This window comes from Aquarana catesbeiana, unplaced genomic scaffold (genome assembly GCF_042186555.1).
Source record: "Aquarana catesbeiana isolate 2022-GZ unplaced genomic scaffold, ASM4218655v1 unanchor228, whole genome shotgun sequence".
NCBI lineage: Eukaryota > Metazoa > Chordata > Amphibia > Anura > Ranidae > Aquarana > Aquarana catesbeiana.
In genome coordinates, this window is record NW_027362655.1 from 1,920,724 (window position 1) to 1,935,146 (window position 14,423).

Here is a 14,423-nt window from a genome sequence, read left to right on the forward strand (position 1 = left end):
AACCATTCCTTTAAAGCGGGATTCCGTCCCTGAAAAAAAAAAATTGAAAGTCAGCAGCTACAAACACTGTAGCTGCTGACTTTAAATAAGTACTTACCTGTCCTGGGTGCCCGCGATGTTGGCCGCCCGAGGCCGACCCCTCCCTCGGCACTAACTATAGACCCCCTCCCTCAGTACGGACCCCCCTCCACTAACTATAGACCCCCTCCCTCAGTACGGACCCCCCTCCACTAACTATAGACCCCCTCCCTCAGAACGGACCCCCCTCTCCACTAAGTATATGCCCCCCCCCCTCAGTACGGACCCCCCTCCACTAACTATAATCATAGGTGGAACTGTTTGGTAGGCAGTGGCGCTGAAAATAATGCAGCACTAAATAATTGCTGTCAGCTTGGCATGATAAGATAAAATCGATTATTGATGAGCATACAAGAGCCCATCTTGATACACCCTGCACTCGGCCTCAGTAAGCCTAGTCAGAATGCAGCAGCGGACATCTTGTTACACCCAGCCCATGTGAGGGACCCTGCCCATGCGAGGGATGGGCAGGGTCCACCCATCAGTGCCCATAAGTGCCACCCATAAGTGCCCATAAGTGCCAGCCATCAGTGCTGCATATCAGTGCCCATCAGTAAGTGCCAGCCATCAGTGCTACATATCAGTGTCCATCAGTCAGTGCCACCTATCAGTGCTGCAAATAAGTGCCCATCAGTCAGTGCCACCTATTAGTGCCACATATCGGTGCCACCTATCAGTGCCCATAAGTGCCAGCTATCAGTGCCACAAATCAGTGGCCATCAGTCAGTGCCACCTATCAGTCCTGCATATCAGTGCCAGCCATTAGTGCTGCAAATCAGTGGCCATCAGTCAGTGCCACCTATCAGTGCCCATCAGTCAGTGCCACCTATCAGTCCTGCATATCAGTGCCAGCCATTAGTGCTGCAAATCAGTGGCCATCAGTCAGTGCCACCTATCAGTGCCCATCAGTCAGTGCCACCTATCAGTCCTGCATATCAGTGCCAGCCATTAGTGCTGCAAATCAGTGCCCATCAGTATGTGCCACCTATCACTGCTGCAAATCAGAGCCCATCAGTCAGTGCCACCTATCAGTGCCGCAAATCAGTGGCCATCAGTCAGTGCCACCTATCAGTCCTGAATATCAGTGCCAGCCATTAGTGCTGCAAATCGGTGCCCATCAGTCAGTGCCACCTATCAGTGCTGCAAATCAGTGCCCATCAGTCAGTGCCACCTATCAGTGCTGCAAATCAGTGCCCATCAGTCAGTGCCAGCCATTAGTGCTGCAAATCAGTGGCCATCAGTCAGTGCCACCTATCAGTGCCCATCAGTCAGTGCCACCTATCAGTCCTGCATATCAGTGCCAGCCATTAGTGCTGCAAATCAGTGCCCATCAGTATGTGCCACCTATCACTGCTGCAAATCAGAGCCCATCAGTCAGTGCCACCTATCAGTGCCGCAAATCAGTGGCCATCAGTCAGTGCCACCTATCAGTCCTGCATATCAGTGCCAGCCATTAGTGCTGCAAATCAGTGCCCATCAGTCAGTGCCACCTATCAGTGCTGCAAATCAGTGCCCATCAGTCAGTGCCACCTATCAGTGCTCATCAGCGCGGCTGCATATTAGGGCCTCCTCATCAGTGCCACTGCCAGTTACAGTTCTTCAGAATTATAATGAAGATATCGTTAGTCTGTATTGTGCTTTGAAAACTGACATTAAAAAAGAATCGGTAATCGATATCAGTAGGTACTCTTTATGGAGAATCGGGGGTCTAAAAGACCTCAAATCCCTCCATTGCACTTAAAAGTATTAAGATCACCAAAATCAGCGATTCTGAATACTGTCATTTTTTTTTAAACGGCGCCATTGGCAGCCGAGTAAACCGGAAGCGACGGCACAATGTCACTTCCGGTTTACTCGGCTGCCAGTGGCGCCAATTTAAAAAAAAATGACAGTATTCAGATTTGCCGATTTTTGTGATCTGAACACTTTTAAATGCAAAGGAGGGATTTGAGGTCTTTTAGACCCCCGAGATGTTACATCGGAGAAGCGATCGTAGCCAAATCCGGCTTGGTTCATGTTTCAGCCTAGCCGGCGGACATGCCGGATGGTGGCTCAGGTCTCCCGGTGGGACGGGAGGCCCAGGAAGAGCGGCGGCGGGGGAAATCACCTCCCACTGCCTGGGATTACGGCCGAGGGGCTGCCGAGCCAGATCAGCCGCTATCACCAGATAGCCGACCGCCCTCTCTAAAAAACGGCACCAGGGTAATACATCCACTTCCTCCTACCGACGTACTGCTACATTGATTTGCAGGAAGTGGTTAATCTGGCGCCTTTAAGGCCGGGTTCACACCTATGCGAATTAGATGCGGGTTTCTTGGCATCCAATTTGCATAGCAGGAGAATGTGACTGGCTCTCTATGGAGCCGGTTCACAAGTCTCCATTGCGGCTGCGGAGCGCACTGCACAGAAACACTGTGCATCTTTGGCTCCGTTTCAGGGCCGAATTCAGGCAAACATTCTGCCCTGATTCATCAGGGAAACGGGGAACAGGGACGCACATCGCTCCTGTGTGATCCGCAGCCAGTTCCAGTGTGACCCGAGCCTAAGGCTCCAGTAATCCGGAAGTGATGTTGTGACCTTGCTTTCTGGGTTTCTAGTTCCGAGACCCCATCAAAGCCGATTCCAGCCAGCCGGTGGACATGTTTGTTTAGACCCCTGATATCTCACTAAAGACAACCTCCCTAACAGCATTGTACAAAAAAAAAATTGTAAAAAATATTTTTTTTAAAAATTGTTAAAAAAAAAGAATTTTTTAAATGTATAAAAAATAATTGAAACCATTAAAGACTCATTCACACAGGTTCTCTGGCCCATACAGTGTGTATGAGCGGTTTGTTTGTGTGTTTTACAAAAATTCGAAAGAAGGTAAATTAGAAATTTTAAAATCCGAAAATTCGAAAATAAAAACAAAAATTCAAAATCAAAAATTCAAAATCCGCCGCTCTTCCTGTGCCTCCTGTCCCCCCAGGCCACGATTTCCCCTCCCCCGGCACATGATCTCCCCACCCCAGGCCACGATCTCCCCTCCCCCAGCACATGATCTCCCCTCTCCCATTACATGATCTCCCCTCCCCCAGCACATGATCTCCCTGCCTGCAGATTCAGAGTGAAGGAGAAATCTTCCACACTTCTCTTCTAAGCTGCTCAGTGGGAGATCTTTCCCTTCCCCCCACCGCCACACACATAATTCTGATGTGAACAGGGTGATTAGGGGTGCCCAGGCACATCCGGCACACCCTGTGCTCACACCTATGACAGCAAATCATCTTCTGGAAATCCATCCATTTCACTTTTCATTTTCTCAGCCAAACTCCTGCATTCTATTAGCACCTATGTCCCTTTCTATGTCTCAGCAGGTCTCCTGCAGCCTATTAGCACCCATTTCCCTTTATATGTCTCAGCAGATCTCCTGCAGCCTATTAGCACCCATTTCCCTTTCTATGTCTCAGCAGGTCTCCTGCAGCCTATTAGCACCCATTTCCCTTTATATGTCTCAGCAGGTCTCCTGCAGCCTATTAGCACCCATTTCCCTTTATATGTCGCAGCAGATCTCCTGCAGCCTGTTAGCACCCATTTCCCTTTCTATGTCTCTAAAGGAAAAAAAAAGTCATTTAAAACTGCTTGCGGCTGTAATGTATTGTCGGGTCCCGGCAATATAGATGTAAATCATTGAAAAAAATGGCATGGGTCCGCCCCCCAGTCCATTACCAGGCCCTTTGGGTCTGGTATAGATATTAAGTGGAACCCCGCACCCAATTTAACAAAAAATGGCGTGGGGTTCCCCTAGGCCCCCAGGCTCTATTTACTCAGAACAGCAGTATATATACTATACGGCCTGCCCTATATACTCTGCAGAAAATTGGGCCTTAGGTGTTGGTGGTACCAGAACTCTGTAAGCCCTCACAGTTACTCTTGGTGAGCACAGGAATGGGCCCTGCTGTGAAAGACTATATCAAAAATTGTAATTACATGCACCTGTTTAACAGGGGCAGAAAAATTGGGCCTTTGGTGGTGGTGGTGGTGGTGGTGGTACCAGAACACTGTAAGCCCTCACAGTTAATCTTGTTGGGCACAGGAACAGGCCCTGCTGTGAAATATTAAGTCAAGATTTGGAATTACATGCCCCTGTTAAACAGGGGCAGAAAAATTGGGCCTTTGGTGGTGGTGCCACAACACTGTAAGCTCTCACAGTTCCGCTTGTTGGGCGCAGGAACGGGTCCTACTATTAAATATTATATTAAGAATTGTAATTACATGCCCCTGTTAGACAGGGGCAGAAAAATTGGGCTTTGGGTGGTGGTGGTGGTGCCACAACACTGTAATCCCTCACAGATACTCTTGTTGGGCGCAGGAACAGGCCCTTCTGTGTAATATTAGATCAAAAATTGTAATTACATGCCCCTGTTAAACAGGGGCAGAAAAATTGGGCCTTGGATGGTGGTGGTGCCACAACACTGTAACCCCTCACAGATACTCTTGTTGGGTGTAGGAACGGGCTCTGCTGTGAAACATTATATCAAAAAATGTAATTATATGCCCCTGTAAACAGGGGCAGAAAAATTGGGCCTTGGGTGGTGGTGCAGCTCTAAACCAAAAATATTGGTGGAAGCTAGCATCATCATGATTGAGGAGGAATAGGATAGGCAGCATAGACAGTCTTCAAGAGATCCCAGATCCATAGCATATTCAATCAGTTACATCAGCATCAGGAGCTTGATAGCTGCTGATCCAGGACTGATTCATTTTTATAAATGTGACCCAAACAACGGAGTCTGTGGACAGGCGCACTCTATGATCCTTTACAAACCCTCCAGCAGCACTAAATGTGCGTTCAGAAAGAACGCTGGATGCAGGACAGGCCAGTAGCTCAATTGCATATTGAGCAAGTTCTGGCCAGTGGTCCATCCTCAAGATCCAGTAACCCAGTGGATGGTCTGTTAGAAAGGTCTCCAGGTCTGCTCTTGCCCCTAGATATTCCTGCACCATGTAATGCAGACGCTGGCGATGGTTGCTTGAACTGATCAGACTTTGGCACTGAGGACTGAAAAATTGTTTAAAGGCATCGGTCAGCCGGCCACCTTCTCCACCGCTCTTCCTCTGACAGAACGAAGCCTCAGCAACACGTTGTCCAGCACCAGGAAATTGTAACCTCCCAGGGTCTGGAAATGCATTACACAAACCTTTCTTCAAGGCCTCTTGAAGATGTTTCATCCTCTGCTCCCTCTGCGAAGGCAGGATGAGATCAGCAACCTTACCCTTGTAACGTGGATCAAGAAGGGTTGCCAGCCAGTAATGATCCCTCTGCTTGATACCACGAGTCCTAGGGTCCTTTTGCAGGCTTTGCAGAATCAGAGGCCATGCAGCGTAAGTTTGCAGAGGCATTCGATTCTGAGTCCTCTGGGTCACTAAGAATCACATGATCCGTAACAACCTCCTTCCAGCCACATACAACTCCTTGAGTTTCTGGGGACTGAAAACCATCCCTTGAAGTCTGCTGCTGAGTGTTATCCTCCACATCCATGCTGACACAATCTTCCTCCTCCTTCTCTTCCTGTGTGTTTGGCAGGCCATGGGAATACTATCTGGATAAAGGGGCCTTGAGAGGTAAGGAAGTCCTCCTCTTCCTCCCGCTGTTCTGCCTCAAGTGCCCTACCCATTATTTCACGAAGCGTGTGCTTCAACAAGAAGATAAGAGGGACAGTGTCACTGATGAATGCATTGTTGCTGCTCACCATCCTCGTGGCCTCCTCAAATGGTGACAAGACAGTGCATGCATCCTTGATCAGTAGCCACTGGTGTGGCCAAGCTCCCCTGACCCTGTCCTGGTGCCATACTCACACAGGTCCTAATTGCCATCGTTGAGTTCCACCTGGTGGGCATGTCAAAAATGAGGAGGTTGGTGGACAGGTTGCATTCTCTTTGAATGTCAGGCAGCCGAGCACTGGCATTGTATGACCAGCGGAAATGACTACAGACTTTTCTGACCTGCCTCAGGAGATCCTGTAAGCCTGGGTACCTGCTCAAGAACCGCTGCACCACCAAATTCAGGACGTGTGCCAAACATGGAACATGGGTCAAGTGTCCCTGTCGGGGGGCAGAGAGAAGGTTGGTGCCATTGTCGCATAAAATCATTCCTGGCTGAAGCTGGTGTGGCATCAACCACCTCTGAGCCTGCCCCTGCAGAGCTGACAGAATCTCTGCCCCAGTGTGGCTCATGTCCCCTGAGCAGACCAACTCAAGCACCGCCTGGCATCTTTTTGCCTGACTACTTGCATTGCCCTTTGAACGCTTAAGGAGCACCGCTGGTTTAGAAGACAAATTTGCAGAAGAGGCCATAGAGGAAGAAGAAGAGGAGGGGGTGGAGGAGAGAGCTGTGGCAGAATCACCACTAGCATTTTGAAGGCGTGGTGGTGGAACAAGCTCCAACAATACTGAACCCTGTCCTGCATCCTTCGCAGCTGCCAGCAGAGTTACCCATTGCGCCGTGAAGGAAAGGTAACCTCCATGCCAATGCCTGCTGGACCATGAGTCAGCGGTAATATGCACCTTACTGCTGACCGCCCTGTCCAACAAGGCCAAAACATTGCCTTCCACATGCCGGTAGAGAGCCAGAATGGCCTTCCATGAAAAGAAATGGCGTTTTGGAACCTGCACATTCCACAAATTCACAAAAGGGGGCTGAGTCTAATGCGCCATACACACGGTCGGATTTTCCGACGAAAAATGTGTGATAGGACCTTGTTGTCGGAAATTCCGATCGTGTGTGGGCTCCATCACACATTTTCCATCGGATTTTCCGACATACAAAGTTTGAGAGCAGGATATAAAATTTTCCAACAACAAAATCCGTTGTCGGAAATTCCGATCGTGTGTACACAAATCCGACGGACAAAGTGCCACGCATGCTCAGAATAAATAAAGAGATGAAAGCTATTGGCCACTGCCCCGTTTATAGTCCCGACGTACGTGTTTTACGTCACCGCGTTTAGAACGATCGGATTTTCTGACAACTTTGTGTGACCGTGTGTATGCAAGACACGTTTGAGCCAACATCCGTTGGAAAAAATTCTAGGATTTTGTTGTCGGAATGTCCGAACAAAGTCCGACCGTATGTACGGGGCATTACAGCTGAAAAGGCAGCAGTTGCAGTGCTAGCAATTTGGCCAAGCTAGCATTCAGATGCTGAGCATATGGATGGCTGGGACCGAATTTCTTTCTACGGTTCAGCAACTGAGGTAGAGAAATTTGCCTGCTAAAATTAGATGGTGGTGTACTGCTAGCAGATTGGCTGCAAGTAGTTGGAACATCTATTGCTATACCTTCATTCCTCTCAGTGCAGGTTTTTGAGAGGACTGGAGGTATAGTAGGGTTGGAGATCCCAGATGAGGAGCAAGGAGAAGTCCGCCTTTTTCTTTGATGTGGGTCTTTCAAGTGCTGTTACCAACGGACTGCATGGCAGGTCGTCATATGTCTGGTCAAGCATGTGGTGCCAAAGCGGCTGCTGTTCTGGCCACACTTGATCTGCTTCAGACATGGGTTGCAAACAGCAACGGTGCGATCTGCTGCACACGTGTCAAAAAAAGGCCCACACCAAAGAAATTTTAAAGGTAAGCAGTGATTCAGCAGTGCCCTGCACCTGCAGAGCTGCGTTGTGATGCAATAGGGTAGCTGCCCTTAAGCTGCCCCCTAGAGGACATCCTGCCTCGATGGAGATGTGCCTCCTCCTCCTCCTCTCTTCTATCAGGCACCCAAGTAGAGTCAGTGACCTCATCATCCCCTCCCTCCTCGTCACTGGAGCAAACTTGGCAGTATGCTGTGGCTGGGGGAACATGACTGCCAGTTTCTTGTCCTTCTTGGGAACCCCCTCTCTCTAGGTTCACGTTACTCCCTTCCTCAACCTGGGAACCAACATCGGAGCCTTCAAATCGCTGCACATCCTCCAGCAGCATGTATCCGACACTGTGGTCGAATAATTCTGGGCACCCTTTAGTGCATGATGGTGGGGCTACAAAAGAAGTGACAGTGGACAAGCAGCCGGTGGAATAGGCTGCTTTGGCAGCTGCGTTGGAAGACAAACTACTCTGAGCCTGGGTGACAGAGGATGAGGAGGATGAGGACGGCTTTGTTATCCACTCCACCAACTCTTCTGCATGTTCTGGCTCAAAAACACAGCCAGCAGCAGAAAAAATGAGCGTGCCCCACGGCCACCTGCAGAGGATGGACCATGTCCATGACCAGCACTGTTGACTGTAGACACAGGGGCTGCTTACCCTCTTTTAACCACTTCAGCCCCGGAATGATTTACCCCCTTCCTGACCAGAGCTTTTTTTTGCAATTCGGCACTGCATCGCTTTAATTGACAATTGCGCGGTCGTGCGACGTGGCTCCGAAACAAAATTGATGTCCTTTTTTTCCCACAAATAGAGCTTTCTTTTGGTGGCATTTGATCATCTCTGCGATTTTTTTTTGTGCCATAAACAAAATAAGAGCGACAATTTTGAAAAAAACGCATTATTTTTTACATTTTGCTATAATAATTATCCCCAAAAAATATATAAAAAAACATTTTTTTTCCTCAGTTTAGGCCGATACATATTCTTCTACATATTTTTGGTAAAAAAAATCGCAAATAAGCGTTTATTGATTTGTTTGCGCAAAAGTTATAGCGTTTACAAAATAGGGGATAGTTTTATGGCATTTTTATTAATAATTTTTTTTTTTACTAGTAATGGCGGCGATCAGCGATTTTTATTGTGACTGTGACGGACATGTCGGACATTTTTTTACACATTTTTGGGACCATTGTCATTTATACAGCAATCAGTGCTATAAAAATGCATTGATTCCTGTATAAATGACACTGGCAGTGAAGGGGTTAACCACTAGGGGGTGGGGAGGGGTTAAGTATGTCCTAGGGGAGTGATTTCTAACTGTAGGGGGATGGGCTGGTGTGTGACGTCACTGATCTCTGCTCCAATGACAGGGAGCAGAGATCGAGTGACACTTGTCACTAGGCAGAACGGGGAGATGCTGTTTACAACGGCATTTCCCCGTTCGTCCTCTCCGTGAGGTTAACGCGTGTATCCCCGCGGTGATCGAGTCTGTGGGACCCGCGACCCGAATCACGGAGATCGCGGCAGGCGTGCGCGCACACGGAGGCAAATTTAAAGTAACGTACGGGTACATTACTTTGCGCAGCCGTGCCATTCTGCCGACGTAAAAGTACAGAAGCCGTCGGGAACCGGTTAATGGCCTGTGAGCATCTGCCTCTCCTTGGTGGTCTTCCGGATGTGATGTATATTTTAAAAAGTTAAAAGTGAATTCTAGGCCTCCTTCCTGATGGGTCTAAAATCAGCCTGCATACTTGTTCCAGTGTATAGTCACACAAGAGAATGGAGCGTGGCGTTTAAAAGTGACTCTTCAATTTAAATCCTGAGCTTATTTGCCAAACACAAGAGTGAATGGCAACAGCATCTGCACAATGTCACAGCAAGAAGCAGTATTTGTTCCAGATCAGGAAATAAGCAGACCAGGAATGCTTCCATCTTAATAGTGCAGCATATCTCTCCCAGATTTTGATGGCACATTTTGAGGGGGCTATCAACAAGTCATACATACACTACTTATGCATCAATACCAGAAAAGTAGTAGACACTGTACTATGGCTGCACTGTATTGTGTACTGTGTACACCACCAGAAGTGTAGTAGAAACTGTACACACTGTATTAGATACTGTGTACACCTCCTGCACTGTATTAACAGCTGTACTACGGATGAACTGTATTGTGTACTGTGTTCTCCACCAGAAGTGTAGTAGAAAATGTGCACAATGTATTAGATACTGTGTACACCACCAGAAAAGTAGTAGAAACTGTACACACTGTATTAGATACTGTGTACATCACCAGAAAAGTAGTAGAAACTGTACTACGGCTGCACTGTATTATGTACTGTGTACACCACCAGAAGTGTAGTAGAAACTGTACACACGGTATTAGATACTGTGTACATCACCAGAAAAGTAGTAGAAACTGTACTATGGCTGCACTGTATTATGTACTGTGTACACCACCAGAAGTGTAGTAGAAAATGTACACGCTGTATTAGATGCTGTGTACACCACCAGAAAAGTAGTAGAAACTGTACTACGGCTGCACTGTAATGTGTACTGTGTACACTACCAGAAGTGTAGTAGAAACTGCACACACTGTATTAGATACTGTGTACACCACCAGAAAAGTAGTAGAAACTGTACTACGGTAGCACTGTATTGTGTACACCACCAGAAGTGTAGTAGAAACTGTACACACTGTATTAGATTCTGTGTACACCGCCTGCACTGTATTAATATCAGGGCTGGGCTCAGCCCTTCCTTCTCAAAGCTGGCCGCTCAGCTGTCGGCTAATTGCCAACTCCTTTCTCTCCACAGTGACTCACCTGTTGATGATGTCCTGCTCGTCAGTCCTGCCTACTTAAGCCGTCCCGCCCAGATGATCTCTGCCTTTGCTTTGGTCACATTTCTAGAGACGCTCTCCTGTGCTCCTGTTAAAGACTTGCTTGGCTGACCTTCCTTCTGGCAATTAGTCGACAGCTGAGCGGCCAGCTCAGAGAAGGGCTGAGCCCAGCCCTGACAGTACCCCCTCCTTAATGACCCCTCCCCCTCGGAGGGCCACCAGACTTGAGGGGAAAACATCTATGGAAATCACAGAGGAGGGCAGGGGCATGTACGTCCGAGGATGAGACCCAAGAGCATTCCTCCGCACCGTACCCTTTCCAATGCACCAGGTACTGTATGCACCCACAGAACCTACGGGAGTCAATAATGGACTGTACTTCATACTCCTCATGGTTCTGAACCTGTACAGGGTGATGATGAGGCACCGAGGTGGTAAAATGTTTGCAGACCAAAGGCTTTAATAAGGAGACATGAAATACATTTGAGATACGCATATTAAATGGAAGGTCTAATACGGAAAGGCCCAATAAACCGAGATGCGAACTTCAGAGAGGAAACACGAAGTCGGAGGTTGTGAGATGACAGCAAGACCCTGTCCCAACCCTGTATCCTGGCCTAGGCCAACAAGGCCCAGGCCTAGCGAAGCACTTTGCAGGGGGGCAGCACGGAAAGAGTCCCCGCCAGCTTGCGCTACACTGTTAGCGTAGCACCAGTCTTATGGTGAGGACTGGGCTGAGAGGCAAATTAGTCTAGCGCCCCCATAAAGTGGCCACACTGCTTCTGGTATGCGGGTGGCTGCCATCTTGCAACTGTGGGGGGTGCTTCTAATTTTGACTGTCCTATCATCCTGGACCACAAACCTTCCTCACTGTGCTATATGTTTTCTGCTGCACCATTGGCATGGTTATATCTTCTTAGTCCTCTCCATAAAATTATCAGAAATTTGTTCAGAAAGTAGAACTATAGGCAGCACTTTTTTTTTCATTTTGGATAGAGTAAAGGAGGGTTATAACCCCTGTCAGTTTATTTTTTACCATCCCTGTCCCATTGCAGAGATTTCCCTTTACTTCCTGCCCCAGAGCCAAACAGGAAGTGATAGGAAATCTATGCAAATTAAGAGAATCCATTGGCCCCACAGGCCCTCAGAACTAGTGTCCCCACTCAAAAATTTCAGGGTGGGTCTTAAACAGCAAGGGGTGTGGCCTTGACAGCAAGGGGTGGGTCATATTTAAATTAGGGGGTGCATGAGTTTATTCAGGCCTAGGGCATCACAAAACCTAAAAACACTACTGCCTTGTCCCCAACCTGGTAGGAAGGCGCAGGCAGGCATCTACGGTCAGCATGAAGTCTGTACCTATCATTGCAAAGCCTCCTGGACTTGTGCCCAAGTGGAACGAAGACAACGGAGATGCTCTTCTAACGCAGGAATACTCTGCGGAACAAACGAGTCAGGCAACATGGAAGGTTGGAAACCATAGTTCACCATAAATGGGTACAATCGGGAAGCAGAATTCAAGGCACTGTGGTGAGCAAACTCTGCCCACGGTAAGAGGTCTGACCAGTTGTTATGATGGTCAGAAATATAGCAACGTAGGAATTGCTCCAAGGACTGATTGGCTCGTTCTGCGGCCCCATTAGACTGCGGGTGATACGCAGAGGAGAAAGCAAGCTGAATTTCCAACTGTGCACAAAAGGCTCGACAGAACCGGGACACAAACTGACTACCCCTGTCCAAGACAATCACCTTGGGTAGCCCATGTAAGCGAAAGATCTCCCGAGCAAAAATGGAAGACAGTTCCTTAGAAGTGGGCAACTTCTTAAGTGGAATACAATGAGACATTTTCGAGAATCGGTCAACCACCATAAGGATAACTGTGTTGCCCTGGGAGTTGGGCAACTCCACAATGAAATCCATAGACAGGTGGGTCCAGGGCCTCTCTCCATTGGGTATGGGTTGTAGGAGGCCCACTGGAAAGTGTAGTGGAGTCTTACTCTGAGCACACACGGAACAGGCAGCTATGAAGGCAGTTACATCAGCACGTAGACTAGGCCACCAGAATTGTTGGGAAATGGCCCAAAAGAGTTGATTCTTCCCAGTCTGGAGCACAGCAGTACGGAGACTCTCTGGGGCAAAGCAGCGGTCACTAGGTTTCTCAGGAGGAGCATTGTCAGGAAGGGCATGCCAGCAACCAAAATGGTAGCCGCAGTTCCTCAGTTCCTGTTAGGTGAATGCTGCAGGAGCCGTGGTGCACACTAGCACCTTGTGACAGTTAATGGCGCCAAAATAGGCTATTTAACCACTTCAGCCCCGGAAGAATTTACCCCCTTCCTGACCAGAGCACTTTTTGCGATTCTGCACTGCGTCGCTTTAACTGACAATTGCGCGGTCGTGCGACGTGGTTCCCAAACAATATTGACGTCCTTTTTTTCCCACAAATAGAGCTTTTTTTTTTGGTGGTATTTGATCACCTCTGTGGTTTTTATTTTTTGCGCTATAAACAAAAAAATAGTGACAATTTTGAAAAAACGCATTATTTTTTACTTTTTGCTATAATAAATATCCCCCAAAAGTATATAATAAAACATTTTTTTTCCTCATTTTAGGCTGATATGTATTCTTCGACAAATTTTTGGTAAAAAAAAAATCGCAATAAGCGTTTATTGATTGGTTTGCGTAAAAGTTATAGCGTCTGCAAAATAGGGGATAGTTTTATGGCATTTTTATTAATATTTTTTTTTACTAGTAATGGCGGCGATCAGCGATTTTTATCATGACTGCGACATTATAGCGGACACATCGGACAAATTTTTACACATTTTTGGGACCATTGGCATTAATACAGCAATCAATGCTATAAAATTGCATTGATTACTGTAAAAATGCCACTGGCAGTGAAGGGGTTAACCACTAGGGGGCGGGGAGGGGTTAAGTGTGTCCTGGGGAGTGATTGTAACTGTGGGGGGGATGGGCTAGCAGTGATATGACACTGATCGCTGCTCCCGATGACAGGGAGCAGACGATCGGTGTCCTGTCACTAGGCAGAACGGGGAGATGCTGTTTACATCGGCATCTCCCTGTTCTTTAGCTCCGTGACACGATTGCGGGAATCCCAGCGGCGATCGAATCCGCGGGTCCCGCGGGCACGGTCACGAAGCTCGCGGCAGGCGCGCGCTTGCGCACACGGTGGGAAATTCAAAGTAACATTCTGGTACGTTACTGTGCTCAGCCGTGCCATTCTGCCGACGTATATGTGCTGACAGCGGTTGGCAAGTGGTTAACCACTTCAGCCCTGGAAGAATTTACTTACTTGTACTCAGGGCAAATGCTCCAATGCTTCACCCGATACCTGGACAGTCAGGGTGATCTGTGCGGAGGGGGAGTTACAAGCACCGATTTCAATAAAGCCTGACAACTGTTTCTCCACTCCCCCCCCCCCCCCCCCCAACAGCTGCTTTTGTGAAATCTACGCAGCGGTGATTAGTGCTTGTAACTGCCCCCAAAGCCATCCCGATCACCGCTGACTATCCCTGTATCCTCCTTCAGTCCCCCTCTGTTCTGCTGCTGTCCCCCTCAATGTCCGTTCTGTCCCCCTCCGTTCTTCTCCTCTCCCCCCTCGATCTTTCAGGATGGAGAGCGGAGGTAGGAGCCAGCAAATCTGGCTCCTTCCTTTTCCGAATGAACAATCAGTGATAACTGACTCTGTCCATTCACATAACTGAAACATCGTAACCTGTGTTTACGATGCTTCAGTTTATGAATGGAGAGGAGCCTCTGTCTCCTCTCCATTCATTTTCAGTGCCGCTGAGGCTACTGAGAAGGGGACTGGGAAACATGTGTCCTCAGTCCCTTTCCCTGTCTCAAAGGGGAGATGTCAGGGGTCTATTAAG

At 48.1% G+C, this 14,423-nt stretch overlaps 1 protein-coding gene across 1 annotated transcript in view; it reads right to left on the bottom strand.

Moving 5' to 3' along the window:
• The window catches only part of LOC141121652 (uncharacterized), a 447,439-nt gene that overhangs the window by 89,770 nt on the left and 343,246 nt on the right, over positions 1 to 14,423 (bottom strand). The gene's annotated exons all lie outside the window — the stretch shown is intronic.